Here is a 16,890-nt window from a genome sequence, read left to right as displayed (position 1 = left end):
AAAACTCACTCTTCTTTTTACTTCTCCCTTCTTCCCCAATATTCCTCTCAGTTTTTAGAAAAATAATTTCATGTTCTCCTCCCTATCAAGCTAGTAGTATGCTCCTCTGTTACCAGTCATGAGCAATATTCTGTGCACTGGAGTGCACAACCCGTTTTAATGAGCTTTGGCAGAACATCAGATTCATTCCCCCTCCCTCTGTCTAATTACAGTGTGCCATTTGTGTCATTCTGGTTCAGGATCTATCAGCAGATCTATTAGAAACACCTATTTCCAGGGATTTATAAATAAGCAATAATAATGAGGTTAAAAATGACTGAAGAATGGCATGCAGCTGCAATATTTTTGGATCCTTTTTATGCTGTTTACCCAGTTGGTTTAAGATGTTTTTGAGGTTTTACAGCCCTGTGTAAAGAGCAAAGTTTCCTGCAATTAACATATGCTGTAAATTAATTAATTTTGGTACTTGAAGGTGTTTCATAAACTCTTGTAAAACAATTCAGTGACAAAACAATTTGTGAAGTTTCACCCATAGTTCAAAGCCCTCATCCTGCAAGGACAAATACACATATTTTACTTTCTGTAATTTAGCAGATGTTTATATCTAAAGGATGACTGATGTGCTTAGAGTCAAACCTGGTGAAAGTCTTCAGCAGACCTAGATCTTCAGTAACAGGCTGAAGCTACTTTTGGCCCGTAAATATCGATAAATTACTTTAAAACTAAGCATTTGAAAATTACTTTCAGTTTTACTCATTTGCCAACCTTGGTTTTCTCAGGACTCAGATCCTTGCAGAAAGATAAAGGATACATATAACAGTTTTGCACATGGACCAGCCAGGGACATAAATTGCTACAGTGCAATATATGCTATTCTGATGATTGAGAACAAGACTTTGCCATCCTTTCCCAATTTTTCTGAACTAAACAGGAATTTTGCTTTCATAAAATCTGCATACGAGCTGATCAACATGGTGCTCAGGTTGCTTTTGAATTTTCTTAAGTTTTATGGATTGAAATACATACACAAACACACATGTGTGTGCAAAAAATTGCTGGTTTGATTTTCTAAGCTGTCAGTTATTCTCTAGTAACTGTAGACTGTAATCCAGGACAAAGTCAAAACATATCCTTCCTGCCTATAGAGATTGGTCCTAAAGTTTTTTAGGGTTACAAAACCATCAGCTTACACACTAATCAGATCTTACAATATTTACTGTCTGCTTAGTAGGATTGATCTAGGGTCTACTCAAGAGATTTGGAAAATAACGGTATCTATCTTCACAGTTGTTATCTTGCTTTAATACAGGAATGAGTCCTCTACTTTACCTCATTCCTGTAGTAGGACACATGTTCAACTTTCCTATAAGTCACAGTCCCAACTTCACCTAGTGACTAAGCAGTCAACTGCAGTATCGTTTTTATTAGCCCACTTCCTTGGCAATTCTGCAATCTGAGCCCCTATCTGGAGCTCCCATCAGGCCCCAGGAAGGAAACCCAGCTGTGAAGTATGACATCTAGCCTGGCTCCATAGAAGCAAGTCACTGGGTGATCTACAGAGTTCACAAGCTGCAGATCTGGAAAGAACAGGTCAAAGATAGATGTGAGGACACACAGAAAATTGTCCCTCACCAGTCAGCTCCTTTACGCAATTTCATGACCCAGCTAAATGTAAGTTAATGTTTTCACAAATAATTTTTTTCTGCCTGGGATCTCCTTCCAGTGTGCTGAACAACTTCAGGGTTGAGAACACAAAAAAACATAATAGCTAAAATGAATGACCAAGACAGAGTGCTGTAACAGACAGAGGCCTAAGGGGTGGGGAGCAGTAAGAACAGGAATAGGAAAAAGGGAACTCCTTAAACCCAGATGTGTAGGATTCCCCGTGACCGTACTGAAATGATCCACATGTTATGTGACTCTGGGCTCCATCATTCCTGTGTAGCAGTCTGAGCATCTGAAAGTCTCCATGGAAAGTGGCTCTATATCTCTTTACCCTTCCAATGCAAAACTCAGAGTGACCTCTGCACTAGCTCCCCATGTCACTGTACATGAAATAATTTTCATTTAAAAATAACAGGAACCCATGGGTTCTATGTTTAGCCTTAGATGATTCCGAATTTGTGATATACTAAGAATTAATTCTCCTCTGCAGGCACCTGAGATTTCAGTCATGTGTATGACTGAACGGTTAAAACATGTAAGAGCTAATGCAGATCTATAATTCCCACTACCCATTCATGTCTGGCTTGAGTGGGTGGTCTAAGTGTCATCACAATGCAAAGAAAAATAAATACAATAGTTCATTTAAACATACCTGTTATTTCCTTTCTGTTACACCAAGAGTATACAATAATGACAGTAGTTTCTCTTTTTTCTTTCTACACACAGAATTATCAATACAGCAAAGTTGATAATCTGAAGAAGGAAGCGCTTTATAGGAGGTCACAAATGCACAGCAATTTTTATTATTGCAAGTCCACCTCATTCCATATGACTATTTAACATCCTTTTTGCTTTGTTGCTGTATTGCATTTTCCAGTCTCAGCTTTGTTCTCTGAACACTGAATGTCATGGCTCATGAGCTGACTTTGTCAGCCTTTGCCCACTATCTCCCACTATCATCTACATAGCTCTTTCGGGTTGCATTATCTGTAACATGTTTCTCAAGAGCTAGTTTAAAAGTGGATGATGAGGTATTACAGTCTTTGCTTCCCTTATCCAACACACATGGATCTTCCCATAAGACAACGCACAGGCAGTATCTGTCCTGTTTGCCAGTCTTTCTTCGCTTTTGTAAACCAAGAATATAATACAGTTCATAGTTTTCCCCTCGTATGCCTGTTTACATTTCTACAGTTTCATAACTTCTATAAATCAAAAGGTTCAAGGGGCATTTTCAAGGCTGACAAGTTCAAAATGTGACTGCTGTCCTACAAGTGAAGGCTGCAACAGCTGTGAAGTCCCAATTTCCAGAAGTGCTACATGTGTTAAGTTTGCAGACAATGGTATAATGGTAAACACAAATGTGGTAAGAAGTGCATAAAAAGCTCTATTATTAAATTCTAAATTAGAAGTAGAGCAGCTCCATTTTCCTGCATCTACCCATGACTGCATCAGTACCTGATAATATATACCTCTGCATCTTACTGTTTCACCTTTCTTGCTGCCCATCTTTTCATGGATCCCTAGGGCAAGTAAAAACTTTACTCCCTGAACCACTCAGTCATGAACTTCTATATCTACAGTCCCAACAAATTGCAGGTTTTATTAGCTGGGACTGCTATGTCCTGTTTTCTGCAGAACTGACTGACATTGTTTCATTAAAGGGACTGCAGGTGCTAAAAAGGTAGTGTTTCAAAACAAAGTTGAGGAGCACATTCAGAATCTGTTGATTTTGTCAACCTTCATTTTTCAGTTCCGTTACAATTATCAGTAGAAGCCACCTGCTACTTCTTGTGGGGACAGAAGTAGGACGCACAGTGGCCACATGCAATTAAAATTTTTTGTTGTATTTAAAAGTTATTTAATTTAATTCCATCTTCAGGTATTTCAACTCTCAATAATCTGAAGTAACATAAGACGTATTGGATATGTCATTGCTTTGTGACTGTCAGTTAGGGTTCCTACAGACCTGGGACCGCAAACCTTTATGACTTTAAGCATGACATTTACCTGGCACTCAATTTTCCTGTTTAGAAAGCAATAACAGTGGCTTCATGGCACTGGTGTGTGGATAGACAAATTTAATGGCTGTGAGACACTCCAGTACTGTTGAGAGGTGGCCACAGAAGAATTCAGGTAAAATCTGTAATACTAATGGAGTAATCCAGTAAGGGTTATAGTAACCGTATACATAAACACTTCAAGCTGGCCAAACACTTCTGGATGACTAGTGCAAATTAATGACCAGCCTTGGTTGTCCATTTCATTCTCTGATTTTTGTTCATTTGAGAAACAGTGTGTGAAAAATGCAAAGGCGGGTTCACAGTTTCCCTCTTTGGTAGCTGGCGGTGGACTATTTCTTCATACTGCTTTAACTTGAATCCTATTACCCATGTCAACAAAATAGTGACAGCTAAAATGAGCTGCAGTGTGGTTTTGGAATATCTCTCTCCTGACCTTCTCTATATACAGGTAATATTTTCTAGGGCTTGGTTATTGTTCCTGAATACATATAGAAGGCTATATAGGGCCTCGATATAGCTTCTTTGTATTTGCAAGGTGGCAAAAATAATTAAAAAACTGGCCTCACGGAGTTTAACTCTGAATTTGAAAATTAAATTATACAGAAGACAATTTCATGAGTCATAAAAGTAAAGATTCTAGACAAAGAATGTTCATCATGGATCTAACTCTCATTACTACAATTTTTCATACTATGAACTGATTTTAAATAATAGGGATGCTCCCTGGTAGTGCCCATTAGTCCCTTGGTGCATGCTAAAGAATGGATTCACAGAGTGGTAGATATTGAAGTTCAAGGATGCTTTCTGACACAAAAATGCAAGAAGCCCTCAGACTCCTGAAAGGCAACAGAATACAATATAATCCTGCTGATAAAGAAAGGAAAATGCCAACCAGCCAGTGCAGCTTCCCAAATGTCTACTCAAAGCATGGAGGGCAGCGAGACTGTTCTGGAAATGGAGAGAATTGTATATAAATGAGCAGAGCTGCACAAAGATAAGAGCAACTGGATGTGCACTGGGGTAATTTTAGTTAAGAAACAGTAAATAAAAGAATATTTGAAGACATCAAGAAGAAAAAAATACACTAATGATAAATTAGACCAGGTAATAAATGATCAGGAGGATTACCTTACTAATGATTAAAAAAATGACTGAGCTGCCTGCACCGTGGGTTTGTTTTAGTTTTTTTTAAGTTTGGTCTGTAAAAAAGAGAAATAAGAAAAGGTGGTATGGACAGTTAAGTAGCAAAGAAAACTGGTATCTCCATATGGCTAGCTCAGGAGCCCAAAGCTTTTACCACCCTTCCCTAGGGCAGACTAACCTGGAGGCAGGCAGGTTTTCCCCAGATGTCTACCTTCACTTCAGGGAAAGTTTGCTGAACCCAAAAAGTTTCAATGAACTGTTGTTATCAATTAAATTTGACTTCACTGTATTTCTACAACAAGCTACACTAACATTTGCAAGAGGTATCCTGAGCCTGGCTGGAGCATAAAATTAGGAGTTTGCATCAAGTCAGAAAACTCTGACAGTTTGTATTTCTTTAATTCTGGGAGGTGGAAACAGCACAGTGCATAGAGAAATATGAGGATATGGAGCTAGACAAGGCCTCAGGAGGAGTTCTCCTTGCTCTGAGACAGAATCAGGAATAGTCACCCTATTTTCCTTTTCCCAAAATCCTCTGGGAAAAGCTTGCAAAACTTCCTGAGGTAGCCTGCTCCCAACCTTTCGTCCTATAAATTGAACAGTTTTCCTAACATCAAAACAACACTACGTGTTTCAAACAGACCCATTTCTTCCTTTTTGTTGTAAGTAGACACAGGGAAATAAAAAACCTGTATCACTGTCCTCTTCATGACAACATTTTTCGCAGGTGATTATTATATTCAGCTGCCTTCTTTAGCAATCAAGGCTATCAACCTTTCATTTCTAAACCTTGTATTGTTCTTGCTGGCATTCTCTCAGCTTTCTCAGAATTGTCCACATGTTTAAGTGTGAGGTTGCAAATGGAGTACAGTGGTCCTGGAGAGTCCCAGCAGTACTAAAAATCATGGCATAATTAGATCACACTCCTGTTCCACACTTCAGAACGGCATTTGCTTTTTTCATGCAGCGTCACATTTGTGCAGTGGCTCCTATTCAGTTTATGGCCAGATAATTATCTGCGGTGATTTTGCATAACTGATCACTTCACAGTGTGTTGGTGTTTCCATCTAGAGATCTGTCTGTATTGGATGTCACCTTACTGATTTCAGAATGTTTTTCCAATTTATCATCACTATTTTCAGTTCTCATCTTCCCCTTGCAGACCTTCCCAACCTCTGGTTGGTCTCATCTACATTATTTTTTTTACCCTGTTTCACAATCTCGATCAACAGTGAAATGCTTATACAACCATACATAGGAAAGATCCTTGTGGGATTCCACTTGTTATGTCTTCAGAGTTTGATGTACCAACAGACTTAGCAAAACAACTCTCCCAAAATCTTATTAAAAATGTATTGAAATTATCTTGGATATGATCACTGTCTTAGCAACAGGATGCAAGCAAAAATTGCTATGAACAGGAGGCTAGCATGCTTTATCTACAACAGTGACAATTTAAAGGAAGTAGAAAATACATATTTCATATATCAGCATATCATTTCATAATAAATTTGGCACTTTTATATTCTAGTCAAAGACAGAGAAATCGTACAAAAAACTCTTAGACATTAGAAATAAGAGTAAAAATAGTAAGAATTAAATTCCTCCAAAAATCAAAGTCATGCTTTGTTACGCTGTGAAGCACTGCAATTCTATGAAAGGACACACTGGAAAGTCCAAAGAGACAGCCAAGCATGGCAAATTAAAACTTACAGTGAAGGGCTGAAGCAGCCAAAACAGCAACTGACTCTGGGTTGTAGAAATATTGTATCACAGCCCAAGAAGGTGATCATCTTTCCCCTTGCAGCTTTGGTGAGACTGCCGAATTCTGTACATAGCTTTTGGCACTCTGATACTGGAAAGATGTCAGTGAACTAAACATAATTCAGAAAAAACCCTGAGTGATTATGTGTAGATTAGAGAGGATGCTTTTGAAGAAGGATTAAAATACCTAAGATAAGATTTGCTAAGGAATCTAAATACGTAGATATTATAACATCTACAAATATTTGACAAAGAAGAAGCGAAATTTTTCAGAGTTATACAATGGATCATAATAATGAGTTACAAAATGAAGGCAAAAAAGCAAATATAACCAGAATACTAGAAGAAGCTTCCTAACTCCATGGCCAAGGTACGTGTCTACTAGGAATTAATGTCCCTTTTGTCAGAAGTAGCGGAACTTGCCTGAGAAATTCGATGAAAGCCAGGAAATGGATGTCATCTTAATGAACTTTCTGACCATATGACAGAGTGTTATCTAACTTCCATCTAACTTTCTATCTCACTTAACTGTATCAGAAACTAGACTCCAGATTCAATTTGGAGTATGGAGTTTGAAAAATAGGATCTCTTAGTAAACCTTTCCAGAAGCCAGTGAAAGATGATCAAGTCAGGCAAAACTGCTATTAAAGATGTCTCTCAGACTTAATGAATAATCATTGCTTGCTACTGTTAAGAGACAAATGGAATGTTTAGTTCTGTTCTTGTCTGAGCAGCTGACCAGCAAGGGGAGGAAGTTACTAAAAGAAAAAAAGAGTGTCCTGGTCATATGGATGACAAGATTAGATTAGATTCAGTTAGATTACTGGGAATCATAGAAAGATCAGGGCCTCTCTTTTAGATGACTCCCACAGCTGCATTCATAGTAAAGATCCTGCTTTTTAGACTTCACTGAGAATTTCTCTGAACTCCATCCTTCTTTAGGAGACTTCCTATTTTCAAAATATCTTATTTATCTGGATCTACAATTCATACTGTTAACAAGCATCCTGCGCCAGTGGAACTAAAACCTGCTGGAATTTCTACATACAGGATTGTACATTTAGTTTGTGAAATATTCCACTCATTTGAGGCAAAAGCTGCAAATGGCACTTTCACTGGAAGAGATAGTGGTATTCATACCATGTGAGCTCACCTGCTTCAACTTGAAATAAAGAACATCCTACCAAAGAAATGAGAAACGGAATTTTAAAGCTCTGCGTTGTACCCCCTTCCTTCGTCCAAAAGTGATCCTGCCTTATAAGTGAGATGGATGACAACTGGTGCATGCCAGGTATTTTGGTATCCGTTATGTCTTTAATTATTGCACCCTAAGAGTGCCAGGTGCTTTGTAACCAGGTAAGGGCCAAGGCCTGAGGAACTGACAATCTAACTAGGTTAGATGTTAACATGATCCCTAGCAAAGCAGCCCGAGGTGCTAAGTAGAGCTAATACAACACAACACAGCCCAGTTTCTCCCACAGTGATTTTCAGAAGAGAAAGAATGAACTCTACATGAGTATGCAAATATTTGGTATCACTGTCATTTTAGTCTGGGTAACAGGGTGCAGTCTGTTGGACCACCCTCACTGAGATTAAAAGATTTGCAAGTAGATTTGCCTTCAAGATTTGGCCTTTTGTAAAAGAAGCAATGACTTAAGTAACCAATGCAGGACTTAAACGGAGGCTCAGAGAATGTATATAAAATGGTTAAACAAGAGAAAAATACTACCCTTTTAATTAATCCACATTAATCCTTTTTTCTATGAAAGAAAACACTTCCCAGTATTTCCATTGTTTCTACCACAACGTGTTGTTTCAAAAATACTGTCTGAATCTGCTTTTAAAACCTAAATCAGACTATGAAATTGTGTATGTTTAAGTATTTTGCTGAACTGCAGTCCATATATATATTGATTTTTTAAAAACTATCCTGTGTTTTTTTTTTTTAAATAACCAGCTTCAATCTTAGTTCTGTAGAAGCTCACACAACTTATTGGTGGACATTTTCCTGAAAAACCTATACACAGAGAAAGATTAGGTACATGTCTCTTTCTGGACTTAAACAACCATTGTTGATACAGAAAACAAGTGGAAACAAAATAGAGATAAAGAATGGAAACTGTGTGTTTTGGCAGACAGATCTGCATTACCTTATACATTATTATTAATATTCATATTGTGCCCTGGGGTAGTCACACAATGTATCAAGAAAAAATTAAAAGGTGTAACTTATCAGAGTCTTTTAATCTGTTCAAGAGATTTCTTTGAGTTATATTAAATTGGCAATGTCAAAATCCAGAGACTGCTACCCATCTCTGACGAAGTTATCAAAATCAGATGAGAGAAAGCTGTGCTATAGTTGTTAGGCAGGAAGCCTGGCCAGGTTTTCTGCCATACTTGCTGATGAAACAAAAGCTATAGCTTGTAGAGAACAATTGAATATTTCCATGTGTTATGCCAGTAATAGCTTTCCCTGTAGAGAAGTGTCTCTTGCTTCCAGCTAACAGCAATGCTAGCTACCTAAAATCTGACAAATGGATTGTGTTCAAAGTTGGCTAATTGGAATCTCAGTAGTGTGGATGTGAGTTTTGTCGCTTAAAGCTATGACAGTTCTGTTCTCAATGGTAACTTAAATAGAAAGCACAGACTATTCTTTTGTCATCCATTGCTTTATGGTCACAAGTGCTTGCTGTCACAATTGTCAATATACTCAAAACAGAATTATTGTGAAAATAGTTTCTATGCATTCTTGAAGAATTTGAGCTGATTCAAAAAAGCCTCTCAAACGTGAAGATAAAATAGTACACTAAAACTGCTTATATAATATTGTTCTTGAAGCCTAAAAAGAACATAAAATTTAATCCAATTTTGGAAAGTTTAGGATTTGGGATTGTCAGAAGTATGCAGTAATTTCAATTTATTTCTGATTCTTAAAATAAATACCTTTCTGCAAAAGTACAAGTTGTAAGATATGGAGGAGCCACACTTAATATCTCCATTTAATACTATATTTACTCCTAAAATATGTGATAAATGTTGTCAATAACTGATTGTTTACACTGATTTTAGACTAGGCCGAATGTTCACTCCCCTGACTGCTTTCAGATGGGAATGTATAATGGCAAATTAGCAGACAGCACACTCATCTGGGTTATGCCCATTGCACATGACAAAGAATCCTCATTAACATTTGAGAAAAGCATATTCATAGTCTTTACAGCCTAATAAACACTGAAAAAACACCCCAGTAAGCTTGATTCAGTTCTCACTATTACTTCAATTAAGCAGTGTACTTAGATAGTACATAGTTTAAACAGGTAAGTAAGCAATGTCTTTGAATTAAGGGCTCCATTTGAATGCCTGCAGTTTGTTATTTGCTTACATCAGACCTGAAGCAAGAAGATGTAGGAAACAGCTGCAGGAATCATACAGACAACATTTGGACTTCAGATAGTCTGATCAGTAATAAACTAATGATATGAGATCATGGGTGTGTATGTTTTCAGGATCAGCATCTTTCTGTTGGTTAACTCCATTGAAGTCAATAGAGTTGAAGCAACCAAAGTGAAAACGTGAACTGGTATTTTCTTCTTGTAGCTTAAACGGGTTTCTTTAGTAAATCATCTCAGATGCCAGTCTGTTAAATTCAGTGTTCAGAAAATGGAACAAAAACCTCCAACCTTTTTTAAAATGTAATTTTTACAACCATTTAAAGTGTTCTACAAATTAATTGTAGCAGACTTCCTGAAACTTTGGAAGAAAAGATGGGATAAACATGGCAAGAGACTCTTTACTGTCTATTCAAACTGAGCTCCCACTCAGAGACCTCACAAATCTCTTCCATAAATACATGTTTATCCAATGCTGTGGCAAATCATTGCTGAATGTATTAACAATTCCAGTAACCACTTACATATGTGAGTTCTTTTTCATATGACTCATCACTATAAACGTATCTCAAAAATGAAACCGAGAATAAAAAAGATTGAGTTGATTTGTAATTCATAAGTCAGAAATAACTTTTTTAAAAACAGATTGTGTAACAGCAGAATTTGTCATAGTCTCAAACCAAAAAGTTTCCACTTCGTTCTAAAAAGCATAAGTAAAATAAAAATAAAAATTTTGTATTTTGAAGGCAAGCAGTGACTGAATAATATAACCTTATTTTACTAAGCCTTCACTATTTCAAGGCAGTAATTTCCACTTTATGTTCGGCCACCTCAAATCAATCCAGGGATTTGACAAAAAGGGTACAGCAGTATTTCCTCCAGTTTCTCTGAGCTGGCTTGCAGTAGTCTGAACTACTATTATGTCTGAACGTGACCTAATACATGGCAAGGCAGATTGCTTTTTATCATATCTCCTTACTGTCCTTGCAATCCAGATGAAACTAAGACTAAAGACTCAATTCACTTCTAGGGTAGTCCAACTTCCCCCAGCATCTCTCAAGAAGCCAAACCACTGGTGATAAAAAGGCCATGTGAGGCAAAGCACTATAGGCTGTTTGTGAGTGTGTTTGAGTTACATGCTTGAGGAGCATTGCAAAAGTGAGCTGGCAAGGCGCTGAGGATTATCATAACCCTTGTGCATCTATGCTGACTAAATTCGGAACGGTGCTCATGTTTGCAGAAGGCCCAGTCCTGTATGTATGTATGTACGTATGTGTGTGTGTACATACCTAGGGATTCATTCCAGAGATCACTGGCATATAAAATACAAATCTATATTAATTGTCCACTCTCTTATAACATGCGTACACATTTACACCTGCAATGCCAGGATCTAAAATAAAGGTACATGAAAGTACTGGGTCTGATTCTAATTTGCACTAAGGTAACTGTACCTGCTTTTGACCATGTTATGGGGCTGTAAATGGGGAGTAAATCTCAGCTAAGCAGATCTTTTTAAAGACTCCTTTTCATTGTTCAACAGGTGTCCAAGACTTCATGTAAATTAGAATCAGGCCCCACCAAAAAACAGGACAGTACATATTCAGATGACTAATAACCATGGTTTCAATGCATGTCAACATCCACAAGGAGATAAATTCATAGTGTAATTAAAATAGTTTAGAAATTCAGAAAGTGAAACACTATATTTGCAGTTTGATTCACAGAAAGACATTAAATAGTGTTATTTTTCTCATCTCATAGAAAACCTTGTTTATATTTATTGAAGAAGTGTCTACATAAGCATCTTTTTTGTATAGTTCATGAAAATAACAGAGGAGTAAGGCCATTTATTAACTGGAACCTGACAACATGTACACATGTGGTCTTATTTGCATAATAATTCAATTTAACTTCTGTGGAACTACAGACATGAGCAAGCAGCTCATGTCTTTAAAAGTTCATAAGATCAACCTGTGTCTGTTTTCCTCCTTCAGTATTGTTAAATTTGGCCCAGTGTAACACATGTGAGTACTGGGCTGCATAAGTATAAAGGGCTGATGCTCCTTCACATACTGGTTTATACTGTAAAATAATCTTCCCTAACTTATAGAAATTCAAGAAAGAATGACACTGGGCACGATATTTTCATTACATTAAAAATCTAACAAAAAATAAACAAATCCATTTTAAAAAGAAAGTAAGAATATGTACACTCAGTTAAATGCCACTGTAGTGATTTGGCAAGTTAATGGAAAAAGCAGTGCTTCTGTTTGTAGAAGTTACTATTCTGCAAGTAATTTTTTGCTATTTTTGCTATTATTTTGCTACTTATTCTAATTTAGATTAGAAAATTTGCATTTTCATTCTTTTACATTGTCCTAAAGAAAATTAGACATATACGGTTTCCTGCAGCGGAGATATACACAATATACAGGACTTCCATTTTGCTTTTTTTATTTAACTAATACTATCACAGAAACTTTTTAGCTTTGGATGAAAAATCACATCTCAGTAACTTTACAGAATGTCAAGAACTGTTAGGTTAATATAACAGATTTTTAGCTGCTTGCTTTTTATTCTCCTGTGTATAGCTCTCACTACCCCTATTTTCCTTCATTTGATCATAACACTAGTAATAAAACTTCACTTCACCCTAATAAAATAGAGTCAAAGCACCTCATTTCATATATTTCTATTCTATTTTAAATAGACACTGATTACTGATCTGAAAACATACCTTCCTATACTGTTGTACCTTTCTACCTCATTTTTCCATTTATATCCATTGTTGACTGTGATGGAATTATACTAGCAAAACAATATGATCCCAGCCTTGAGAAGATGTCTCTCTGCTAGGTCAAACAATTTGCCATAATGAAAATTGCAAAAAGAAAATAAGTGCATTCACCAAACAGTCAAGAACACTGTCCTTTCTTCTCCATGCCTCATGATAACAGATTGGCCTTGCCAACTTCCATCACAAAAACATTTTCATCTGTAGAAGATCTTATAATTCTTGTTTTGAGTGATTGCTTTTAGATGACACATAGCAATAAATAGCTTCTGAAAGACTGCAAGCCAACTAGAGCAGCAGAATATTGAATACATAAAACTGCTATTAAAGAAGGTTAAGGCTGTGTCATAAACTATCTAAAATGTTATTATTATTTCAAACTCAAGCTGATATGTTGGTGTACTGTTGGGAGAAAAGAAAAGGATACAATAGCAGGAGTGAAAGCAGAGTCAGAGTCAGAAAAAGTTGCTGTAATGATGACTTTGAGATGACTTCAGTACAAACAAGAGCAGATCCACTGTGGGTTACACAGTCTACACGAATGATACCATACCAAAGTCATTCAACTCCCAAGTCACAGGAGAATTTTTTTTTCGACTAACAGTCTAGAAGATGCAAGGATTGGCTTCATTTGCAATGAATACAATGTGGACAAGAGCCATAACTCGGGAACTGAAAGTTAAACTACATTTCTTCTGTCTTTTCTGTCTCCATTACTAATGATTTTACAGCTGGAATGTAGTTGATGGTGTTCATGCAGAACAGAAAGCAGAAAGGTCCTATTAAGTCCAAAGGTACATAATTCAGTTGTATTAACAAGTACAACTTGTATTAACAAGTACAACTTTACCGTTCAACTAACATAATGCCTATGTACACATGCACTCCTCTCCCACTCCTCAGCAGCATGCTAAAGCACAGCCTTTTGAGGGTTCTTTGGCTCTTAAAGCCTTAAAAATGGTGTCGGGCAACCATCAGTGTCATAGAAGCATGTTCCCAGACCACTGCTGTGTGTATCTTCATTTGCCCCCATGAAAGGCTCATCTCTGCCTTACAATACTGACTTCCGCACTAGCTGGTAGGAAAATATGCATTGTTTACCTTTTCCACAAAGTCGAGGAGAAGCCTTTTCCACCGACAGAAGCCTTCATACTTTCACAGAGCTTGGGCAGAATAGAGCCTACGCTAGACAATTTTTCTAGTGCATTTTAGAGATTGTGATATTCCAAATCCCCATCCAGGACTCAAACCTCAACGACACAGCACTCTGGTCCTCACCTTAGCACTTTGCCTTCACAGTTAGCTTGTGAATGGTCGTACTCTTACAGTGAAATTTGACCTATGAACCATACACTTGAGCCTTAAACAACAGGAACATTTTAATTCATGTGTGAAAAAACAGTGCAAAAGACTTGCCATATTTTTCAGATTATGCTACAAACTAATGCCCCAACCTCATAAGCCTACCTACCGCTTCTTATAGGTGTTAGGAAAAGCCTAAAGAGCATGGGCAGATTTATGGGCTGCACAGTCAGCCAGGAGGAGTTTCAGGGTGCGCAGCCTCTTCTTGATAGCACTGATGAGTTCAGCATATATCTGACTCCGTTGAGAGTTAAAAAAACAAAGTAGGTAGTTCCACACAGGATTGGGAAAGTGCTATCCCTTTTTTGGAGCGTTCATAGCCATTACCTGATGGATAACATGGTAAGTTTGCTATTCTCAAAAGGACATCAACAAGAGTTAAACTTTTAACAGCTAGACAGCTTTCTGGGCTTTCAGCGAAGAGGAGGCACCATTCTGGGGTGGCTATTTGGAGGAAAGAAGCCTCAAATTTTGATCTTTAAGTAGAGTCAGATATGGCTGCACCCAGATTTCTTGATCAGGAACCATATTCTCAGTGTGTTTATTTTTATGCTTCAGCTTTTGACTTCAATTCTATTCACTGTCACTTGTGAGGATGTCTGATGGTGAAACATAGCAAAAGAAAAGCCAGTATTGAAAGGTTGGGTTTTCCAGAATGGATTATACTTGTAAAAAATCCAAAGACATTGATCAGGTGACTGCAGTTAATGAACACAACAATGAAGGCTTTCTGTACCAAGTTATTTATCTATAACCATTTTACGCAACCTTATGGTCACAGGGAGAAAAAATGTCTCCTTTTCCTTAGCTAGCTTTGGTCATTAATGTAACTTAAAACAATCTCATGGGCTTTATTTAGTCACTTCATCAACCTCTGGAGTCCAAGCAGCGTAAAGGCATTGTACTCAGAGTTCCCAGATACACCCTGGTGAGGTAGTTACTATTTCTAGAAACCTCTGCAGACAGCCAGAATACATAGCTGAACTCCTTGTCCACTGGACTTGGTGATGACCCTTCAGGAGCATTTGTGATTTAATCAGCCTTTTCCAGAAATCTCCACTGGAAGATGTCCACTCATCCAGTTTACAGAAAATTTACATGGTAAATATAACTCAGAAAGATTTTGTAAAACACTTCTGAAACCATTGTCTCTTTAATATAACAGCAAAAGAAATGTTCAGATTTGTGCTCAAAAATAATGTTATAGGCACTTCACTGTCTTCATTTTCTCACCACTAGCTTGGATAAAGCCCAGTGGAGTAACCCATGGTCTTTCTATGACCATGGAGCTTTTTCAGCCTATCTTGCTTAGTAGCCTTGGCTGGTCCTGTAGCTAAATCAGGTCTTACTGTGGCACCTCTGGTCTTTATCTCTCCAGACACCATTTCCTGGATCTTCTTTTTAGATGAGTCTCCAAATTAGTAATTTATCCAAATTTTCTGTTTGGTAAATTTCCATTGCTTCAAACTCAAAATGCTTCCTTGCAATCTACCGCTATCAAACAACTTTGTCAGCTACCTTGTTCCTAACATCTTTCCATCTTAATAATCTTCTCATTAAGCGTTGACTAACATCAGCTACCTGTGTTAAGGGAAAAATATGCTAAAACCTATTTTAGCAATTTGGTTTACTCACTCATACTGCCAAATAAAATATAGCAATTTTATACCTTCACTATATCTTTGAAACTACGTAATTCTCCAACCAGTCATAGATACAAGTTTCTCAGTTAATGTTGATGGGCATTGGCTCAAACATTGGAAGATCACTGAAAGAATCAATCAAGCTACTGAACAGATGATTTCTGCACAATAGTATTGTTGCAGCCATGACGGTTTGTGGGTATAAGAGAGAAGATGATGATACTTGTAACTACTGTAATGAAAAATGTAAATGGGAATTATTTCTAGCCTACGTGAAATACAAACTATATTATTTAACTAAGTTATATGGCTTGCAAAATGACTTATGATTTATATGTGAATCATACATCTGGTTGAAATGTCTGAAATCCACAATCTGATAATCTGCTGACTGTGAAACTCTGTTTTGGCTTGGATTGTGAACAATGAATATGTTTCATTTTCTTCCACCCAATGCCCCAAAGAGCTGAAAACAAGGTGAAGTTAATTAAATAAATAATTTCTGCTACCTATTTGCATATGTTAACACTGATCACATTGTAAAATTTTTTTTTTCCCTTCCAGTTTATTAGCCGGTGGATTTTTTTCTCTCTGCTTTTGTATATTGTTGAGTTTTGCAACCCAGGGATCCTGGAAAGCGAAGGCTGTTCTGTAGCTGTAAAACTGACATTTACAGTAGAAATTTGCTACATCTACTTTGCTCAAAACAAACTCCTCCACAAGAGAACAGAACATCTGAATAGCATCTTCAACACCTTGGCATATCTAGTATAACTGTAATCTAGTGCCAGACACTGAAAGAATTAATTACCCAGTACCTCAGTACAGAAAACATGATTATAACAAGCAGATAAATGTCATGTACGCAGACATGATGTGGTAACAACTTTCTACTTTGATAAGGATGTAGATTTGAACTGCAATCTAGAAGTAGAGATCATGAGGGTTTTTCTTTGCCTTCCTCTGTAGAAAATCTACCTCCATACAGAAAGAAACAAGCAAATTTTTTTTTTTTTGTGACCTCTCTTCTTTCTGTTTCTATCATCAGTATATGTTCTACAATATGGGGAGGAATTTGGATGAGAAAAATGTTTCTCTTTAAA

Source organism: Aptenodytes patagonicus, chromosome 5, assembly GCF_965638725.1.
Source record: "Aptenodytes patagonicus chromosome 5, bAptPat1.pri.cur, whole genome shotgun sequence".
In the NCBI taxonomy this organism is placed as follows: Eukaryota; Metazoa; Chordata; class Aves; order Sphenisciformes; family Spheniscidae; genus Aptenodytes; species Aptenodytes patagonicus.
Note: the sequence above shows the minus strand (reverse complement) of the source record.